Genomic DNA, 9,086 nt, shown 5'->3' with positions numbered 1-9,086 from the left:
CCTGTTCTGAGATGGGATGGTTTGTGTTTTCTCATGAAGATATCCCGGCCCCTCTGCCAACCAAAAAGCTGGTCTAGGGTGCCTAATACTGATCCATCTGGACCTTAGTGTCCTCGGTGGTGATTAAAATGGCCAGTGGGGCTGGGCCACTGGGGAGGGTTGGATATGCTGGCCCATGAGCATCTTGCTGGCTGAAGTGTCAAGCAGTTGTGACCCACTTGGTTTACCCCATAGTAGGTCAAGACCTTATCTCTTTCCCCAGCTTCTAAGTCTGGTCTTTCCCAGCTCTTAAAAGGATTCTAGAGTCTGCCAGTCTCTACCTTCTCTCTTCTGGCTTAGGACACTATAGTTTTTCACTTGGACGTTGTCCTCCCACCAGCCTCCCAATTTCCTTCTTCTGCCCGGTGCCATCTCCCAGCAGCCACGCAGTCTTTCTGAAACGTGTCCCTTCCCTGCCTAAAATCCCTTTACTGACTCTTCATCATCAGGACAAAACCGTACCTCCTGAATGTGGGGTGTAAGATCCTGCTTACTCCAGCCTCTCCTGTTTCTTGTCACCACCCCTTTCCTACCCCTGACACAAACCCTACATCTCAGCCTCACAAAACACACAAGTTCTTCACACTCCAGGCAGGTTTGGTAGCAAGGAATAGAGCTGTACTCCAGTGACAGCAATCAGTAGGAAGTTTGCATCAGCAGACACGCAGCCTGTCTGCCCCTGTCTTGGGCCACCCGTCTAGACATTTGTTCTCTAACAATCAGCCGGGTTCCTTCAAACGTGTGCTGCTTATACACACTCATTGTGTACTGCTAATGTCACCTCCTTCCCCCTTCATTCCCCACAATGAATGGATCAATTTTCCCCATGTTCAAATTCCCAAGAGAGAATTGACTGCCACTGCAATTTTTTTTTCCTAATCAATCATAGGTTACAAGTACCCACCCTGGTCCAGTGAGCTGTGGGATTCATATGTGGCCACTTAGGCTAGTCTCGTTGGTATGGAGCTGTGGGAGGGCAGCACCCAGAAATAGGCTTTGTTCCAGGCCTGGCATGTACTCCTCCTGCTCCTACTTTCTCTACCTGGGAAATAGCCGCTCAGGACGAAGCTGCTGCTGTGGTGTCGCCACCTCTGAGAAGTCTCCCAGACCCTCCGACTGCTCTTTAATTGCTTGTTCTCTCCTCTGGAAGCCTCCCCCCAACACAGAAAAATTCAGTCCCATCATCAAAAAGGGCTTTAGGTTTTCCCTCCATCTTTACATATTGCTCAAAGTTTGCAGATCTGCTGGAATCCTTATTGAAAACTCCCCTTTTCAAACCAACCGGGTCTACAGCCTCCAAGGAAGCTTCCCCCTGGGCTTTGGCTTCAGGTTTTGGTAGAGGGTGGAGGCTTTGGGCAGTGTTCAAACTCCACTGGGAAGTCTTTGTTGTCCCATGTCTCTCTCACTGAGCAGCCCTCCTGCCTGTCATCCTGGGCAGGCGAGCACTCTGAGGCCCCAGTGTAGCTCTGTGCTTTGATATTCCCAAGCTCTGCTGGGGCCTGACTATGCCAGCCCCAAGGTGGCCATAGTTCTGGCCTCATACCTGAGCCAAAGGCGCCAATCCTTGCTTGGCCATTGCCTGAGTATTAGCTGCACCAGGGGGATCACGGTCCCCATACATTTGCCTGCCATGGACCCTGGGCAGCAGGGAGAGAGTAGAGGTTTGTTAAGAGCCCATGGTGGAGGCTGAGGCCCTAAGGCCATGAGATCCAGGCTTGGGGTGAGAAACAGGCCCCTTGGAATTGGGCTGGGCCTTGGCCCAGCTTAGTCAAATCAAAAGGCTTCTATTTGGAGAGCTGAAGAGGGTGTACAGAGGAAGGGGCTAGGTCTGCAAGGAGTGCCTCATCCCCCTGAAGAGCGCTCAGTGGAACATACTTCACCCATCCATGTACCCACATCTTTCTTTGCCCAGAAGGCGAGAGCCAGCTATAACAGACCCATTTCAATACCCTGGCAAGTCATTACTGCCCTTAGCTCTTGGTGTCCCCATCTGTGAAACATGGGGGACAGCCGCTAGCCTGGACTGGAACTTGGGCAAAGTCCAAAGAATGGGATTTAGAGCTGAATGAACCTCACACTGAGGGCATAATAGCACTAGGCACTGCCCCCAGAGCCTAGTGCTATATGCCTGCTGCAGGTCCTACCCAAGCGTGCTTTACTGAGGAACTCAACGTTTCAGAGCTTGAGGGTCAGGTTGATCATGAGCTTGTGACCATAGGCTTCCTTAGTATGCCAGTCTTGGAGGACCGTGAGAAAAGCAGGGAAGATAACCTTCAAGGGTAGCAGGCATCAGCTCTACTCACCTCGGCCCATCAGGCCTTGCCTAGTCATGCTGGCACCAGGTCATATGCTGGACAGGGAGAATGAGAGTCCCATCCTGGAACTCCAGAAAAGCCCCTGGATGCTCCAGCCCCTGGGAAAGCACACAGCCAGGCCCTCAGGTGGGAGGTTGGCTTCTAACACAGTGCATACACGTGCCCTTCCTCTGAGTCGGGGCAGCAAAAACATCCATTCCGCTGCGCAACAGTTGTCATTTTTCTAACATCTGAAAACTCCAGAAGGAGATGGTGATAAATGTGGTACCGGATTCTGCCTAAAGGACCAGTCTTTAGATGTTTTCAGATTGGAAGCCTCATTTGTGATCCTCACAGCCATCTTGAAAGAATAGAGCAGCCAGTGGGTACACTGGATTGTGAGCTAAGAGGCCTGGGACTTTCCCCCTGTTGCTGCCAGCCAAGTTGATGACCCTGGGCAAGTCTTTTTCCTTTCTAGGTCTCAGTTTCCTCAGCTGTAAAATGAGAGGTTGATCTAGATCAGGGATAGTAAATGGGCCTTTGTTCAGTTACTGACTGTTGTATAACAAACCACCCCCAAATTTAGTAGCTTTAATAAACATTAGCTCCTGAGTGAGTGGCTTGGCAGTTTGGGCTGTGTTCAGTGTGGTGGTTCTTATCTCATCTGGGCCCTCGTGTGGCTGAAGTGAGCTGGCAGATCAGCTGGGGACTAGCTGGTCTCAGATGGCCTCACCTGCCTGTCAGGTGGTTGGCTGGGCAACTGGGCCACATGTCCCAGCATCTAGCAGGCTGACCCAGGATTCTAGACATCATGGCTGAGTTCCAAAAACCGCAAGAGAAGACAAGCCCAGTATGCAAGTGCTTTTGAGGATATTGCTATGTTGTATCTTTTGGCCAAAGTAAGTCACATGGCTAAGCCCAAATTCTTAACAGGAGGAGCTTCAAAATATGGCCGTATTTTAAAAATCTACCTCAGGTCTCATTTCACTTGCCAACTCAGAACTTTTAGTAGCGGCTGCCTGGAGTGCCTTTTGAGGATCTGCAGCAATTTTTAGACTGTTTGGAAATAGTGACATGATAGTTTGGCAGTTTCTCTTATGGGCATGGAATTCAAGCGTGGGCACGTGAGTGTCAGGTATTTGCCATCCCCGGCCAGGTTGACCTGTAAGGTCATAACCTGCCCCATAGGATGTTATATGCAGTAGGCCTGTCTGACAAGACCACAGAAATAGAGAAGGCAAAGCAGGGCAAAAGATTCTGAGCCAGGCATCCTTGGTTTTCATCCCAACCAGATCATTGATTCATTGAGGTTTTAGGCAAATCGAAATCCCTCCACCAGTAGCCAGATTGTTCATAATAAACTTCCTCCGTAACAGTAAACCATTTCCTGAACACCTGCTGTAAAAAAGCACATTTTACATTTACTTAATCTCCACAACCACCCTCAGTAGGTATAGTAAGGACTTTTGATTACCAGTTACAGAAACCGAATTCAGTCCTGCTTAGTGGGAGGAAGTTTATTGGCTCACAAATTGTAAAGTCCAGGGATCTTCAGACATGGGGACTTGGGTTCAAAAGCTGCCATCGAGAATCCCGTTAGCCAGGCATGGTGACACGTGCCTGTAGTCCCCGCTACTTGGGGGACTACAGTGGGAGGATCTTTGCACCTAGGAGGTTAGTGCTGCAGTGAGCCATGATCCTGCCGCTGCACTCCAGCTTGAGTGACAAAGCGAGACTCCAACTCAAGGGGAGAAAATCTGGTTTTCGGGCAGGTTCCAAGAAGTGGTAGAGCATGGCCATAGGGCCTGTGAGGGTAGAGGGACAGAGGAGAGAATCCCCAAAAGGAGGACAAAGCTTGGTTAACAAAACAGCAGGTGTCCACTGTGTGGTTATGCCTATTCTATAGATTTTGTAGATGAGGTTTAAAAGCATAGTCCCAAGTAAAGGTGGCATCTCTCCTATCCTCGCCTTTATCTAAACTCTGTGACCGATCAATAGCATATGATGGTGGTGGTGCTCTGCCAGTCTCCCAGTCCTGGACTGAAGCACTAGCAGCTTCCACTTATTATCTCTTGGGACTCTAGCTGTTGGGGCCCAACCACCATGCTGTGAAGCAGCCCAGGCCACACAGAGAGGCCACATGCACATGTTCAGCTGACAGCAGTATCAAATGTCAGACATGAATGAGGAAGGCTTCAAGATGACTCCAGCCCAGCCACCGTCTGAGAACAAAGTAAGAACTGCCTCACTGATCACATTCAAAGCCCGGCACCATGAGAGATAATAAAATGTTGTTTGAAGATGCTAACTTTTGGAGTGATTTGTTGTATCAGTAGATAAACAGGACACAGGCCCACAGAGGTTCAGTAGCTTGCGGTGCTTCTCAGGGGGCTAGGTTGAGAGTATAGGTTTTGTTGCCGGGCGCGGTGGCTCACACCTATAATCCCAACATTTTGGGAGGCCGAGGCGGGCGGATCACGAGGTCAGGAGATCGAGACCATCCTGGCTAACACAGCAAAACCCCATCTCTACTAAAAATACAAAAAAAAAACCGGGCGTGATGGCAGGCACCTGTAGTCCCAGCTACTTGGGAGGCTGAGGCAGGAGGATGGCGTGAAGCTGGGAGATGGAGCTTGCTGGGAGATGGAGCTTGCAGTGAGCTGAGATCGCGCCACTGCACTCCAGCCTGGGCGACAGAGCAAGACTCCGTCTCTTGCTGACTCTTCCCCATATGCCTGCATCTCTCTACCCTCTTTTCTCTGTACTCACTCCCTAGATGACTTCATCTGTGGCTTCAGACTCCACTCCTGGCTCCATAATCTTCACCTCTAACTCATTTTCCTCCCAAGAACACCAGGGGAGTAGGTACAGATGCCCATTAATAACTGTACTTGGATGTCCACAAGGACCTGTCCAGCCCCCACTTGCCTGTGTCAACCTTCTCCACTGCTCCATTAATTTTTCCCTCTGTGTTAATTTTTCCCTGGCGATCTTAGGTCCTTTCTGTGTCTTACTTGGACTTTTGCAGTAACCTCTAATTAGTCTCCCTGCTGCTCTTCCTACTCGGCTATCCTATCCGCTTTATCACCATCCCATTGAGATCCACACTCCTTAGCATGACAAAGACATCCGAGATATGACTGACCCCTCCTCAACACCTCCCCTCCCGCAATCTGCCTCCTCCACGTCTCAAGTCACGTGGAATAAATTGTGGAAAGACCTGTGCTGTCGGCTTGTGCCTTTACACATGCTGTTATCTCTACCTCGAATGCTGTCTGTCTTCCCCCACTGGCTAAACCCTTGTTATCCTTTATAACAGCTCAGAAGTTGCCTGCTCAAAGACACCTTCCTGGCCTGAATTAGAACTGCCCTCCCACGTGCTACTTCCATCACAGATCTTACCATCTATTATATTATTACATACATACACACACACACATGCATATATATATTTTGAGATCAGGGTCTCACCCAGGTTGGAGTGCAGTGGCACAATCTCGGCTCACTGCAACATCTGTCTCTCAGGCTCAAGCAATCCTCCCACCCCAGCCTCCTGAGTAGGCATGTGCCACCACACCTGCCTAATTTTTTTGTATTTTTGGTACAGATGGGGTTTCACCATGTTGCCCAGGCTGGTCTTGAATTCCTGAGCTCAGGAAATCCTGATCCTGAAATTCCATCCTGGAAATTCAGCCCAATAAAAGGAAAATAGTTCTATGTGCCAGGCAGTCCTGGGTTAAACATACTATCTTACCATTACCTCTTTAAAGTGGACATTTTCCCACTTTATAGCTGAGAATACAGGATAATAATCAGTGGCATTGGGGGACTGCCATTGTGGACTGTTCAAAGCCCATGCTCAGCATTATCAAGAATTAGCAAGCACTTGCCATTAGGGTACTGACTTAACAAACTATGGCATAATATGGATGGATTCTTACGTAGTCTTTTAAAATTATGAAGCCTGTAATAACTTGGAAAAATGGTCTGGATACTAAAAAGTTATATGATGGTAGGATTATGGGAATTTAACATTTTAAATTATAATCTCATCTTCCCAATTAAAAAAGACCACCTCACCTGCTACAAAGCCCAGCTTCTAAGAACACATTGCAAAATTTAATGTTCTGTTCAATTGCGAAGCCTCAGTATTGTCAGGGCAAAGATCTGGAAGGGGGAGCCAGGTGCAGAGCTGGGACCTCACATACCACAGCAGCACTTCTTCCAGACTGTCCAGCCCAGCACTTTTTCTGCAAAACCTATCCTATGTTTGTCAGGTGAGGGGAGAGGTGTACAAAATTCTGCATATTTTATACTCCCTTTAAAGAAACGCATTCAAATACGTATCACCTACAACTTTCTAGGCATTGCCTGCTCTCAGTATTGGGGATAAATGAGTGAACAAAAGAAAAGTGTCTGCTCTCAACACTTAACAACATTATGGTGTGCTGGAGAAACCGTCTTTATAGTGGGCAGGGACCCAAGGAAGTGTGGGAGTGAGCCAGGTAGACACCTTGGGAAAAGCTTTTCAAACTTTTCCTGTAGGTGGGAGCGAGGGGCATGGAATCAAGGTTTTCTAAAAAGTAGAGCTACAACTGCATGTTTTCTATATGCTGATGAAAACGCACAGCACTGGCCAGGCACGGTGGGGCTCACGCCTGTAATCCCAGCACTTTGGGAAGCCAAGGTGGGCAGATTGCTTGAGGTCAGGAGTTTGAGACCAGCCCAGCCAACATGGTGAAACCCCGTCTCCATTAAAAACACAAAAATTAGCTGGTGAGGTGGCGGGTGCCTGTAATCCTGGCTACTCGGGAGGCTGAGGCAGGAGAATCACTTGAACCCAGGAGGCGGAGGTTGCAGTGACCCTAGATCTTGCCACTGCACTCCAGCCTGGGTGACAGAGTGAGACTCCATCTCAAAAAAACAAAAGAAAATGCACATCACCATATTCAAGACCTGTCAGGCAGTTATGAAACCCACTTACTTACTCTTGACTTTTTTTCTTTGAGACAGACTTGCTCTGTTGCCCAGGCTGGAGTGCAGTGGCAGGGTCTCGCCTCACTGCAACCTCCGCCTCCTGGGTTCAAGCAATTCTCCCGCCTCAGCCTCCCAAGTAGCTGGGATTATAGGCGCCAGCCACCATGCCCAGCTAATTTTTTTTTTTTTTTTTTTTTTAGTAGGGTTTCACCATGTTGGCCAGGCTGGTCGTGAACTGCTGACCTTGTGATCCGCCCACCTCGGCCTCACCACCACGCCCAGCCTACTCTGACTTTTCTTTACCATGGAACCCCCTCCTTTTCCTTTTCATAATTAGGAACAGTCCTCAACGTTGTTTCCTAAGACACTTTGGAAATGTCTGATTCCCTTCCAAAACTAGAAAGTGGCTCTTGATCAGAAGCTCTTGACTGCCTTTGCTTTGTCACCACATTGCAAGGTTCCTTCAGCTGAGCTATGTTTGGTGAGAGACAGTAGAGACAGAAGAGGCTGATGCTACTGTGTCTGAGTAACATTGGGCAACCCATTATTTTTCATGGGTTTTCAATCCAATTTAGTCAATTATCTCAACTGGACTCTTACAGAGGCTGCATCAGTCCCGAGAATCTGCTTCAAGAATGAAGTTAAAAACGAGTTGAAATCACCAGTCTAACTATTTATCAACCTGTCACCAAACTGAAGAGTATCATTCTTTCTCCTGAAGGGTCCCACTAAGTAAAGAAATAAACCAAACACACATACATACACAAAAGCAATGGAGCGTTAATTACACAAGAGGCACTGATCCTTGCTTTATTCATGTAGAAATATCCAACATTGGGAATCGTGTGGGTGTAGATACAAAAAAAGGAAAATGGGGGCATAAACAGCAGTTGGGTTCATCGTGGCAGTTCAGCCAGTGTGTGGGTTGAGGGAAAGCACCCTCTATTGCTTTACCCACCACCCTCCACTGTTTTAGCCAAGGTGTTTGACAACACTTGGCCTGTACTTTAAGGGTCACAGTGATTGATTAAAAACAACACAGTCAAGACATTTGGGTCTGAGCGACTGCTCCTGGGCTGCTTAGTACGAAGTCTGGCAACAAGAAAGCGAGGAGCAGCGTGTATGCCCTTATCCTCAGCAAGTGAGAACAAGGCAGATTACAGCACAGACACAGAAGATGGCCTTCTCCCATGTGCCAGTGGAGAATCCCCTTCCAGCCAAATCCTCAGGAAGCAGAGCACCACACAAGCAGCATTTCTTGGTTTCTCATGGTCATATTCAAAAGCGACTTTTAAATCAGAAAATAGAAAAGCATCTGTGGTGGGTCTTTTTCAAACCCAGAACACAAGTTGGCTAGGAAAACGGAAAGCTTCCTCTGGCATCCGTTTGGACTCCTCTTCTTGGAGGAGTTTCCTGAACTGCACACATACCGCTTCCTCACCAACAGAGATGCTCAACTAGGATCTTTCTTAGTGTGCCAGTTACAAGACACATTTACAGGCTATGTTTCTAAGACCTCTTAGTGGCCAACGAGGAAGGAGGGTACCTAGCACCTTGTATTCCCTCATGTGGTAACAGCTGGGGGAGGACTTGGCGGTGAGGTGGTAGCAACCATCCTCACATACGGAAAAGAATTCAAATCTATGGAGTCATTCCCTGGACACTGAAAACAGGCAATCCTCCTAAGTCTCAAGGTCCCACTACACTCGCGTGGGAGGCCGTGTCTACTTTAACTATGTATCTCAAGAGAAGCAGAGAAGAGAAATGGCTGCCCAG

This window comes from Hylobates moloch, unplaced genomic scaffold (assembly GCF_009828535.3).
Source record: "Hylobates moloch isolate HMO894 unplaced genomic scaffold, HMol_V3 SCAFFOLD_21, whole genome shotgun sequence".
Taxonomy (NCBI): Eukaryota; Metazoa; Chordata; class Mammalia; order Primates; family Hylobatidae; genus Hylobates; species Hylobates moloch.
This window is presented reverse-complemented; position numbering follows the sequence as displayed.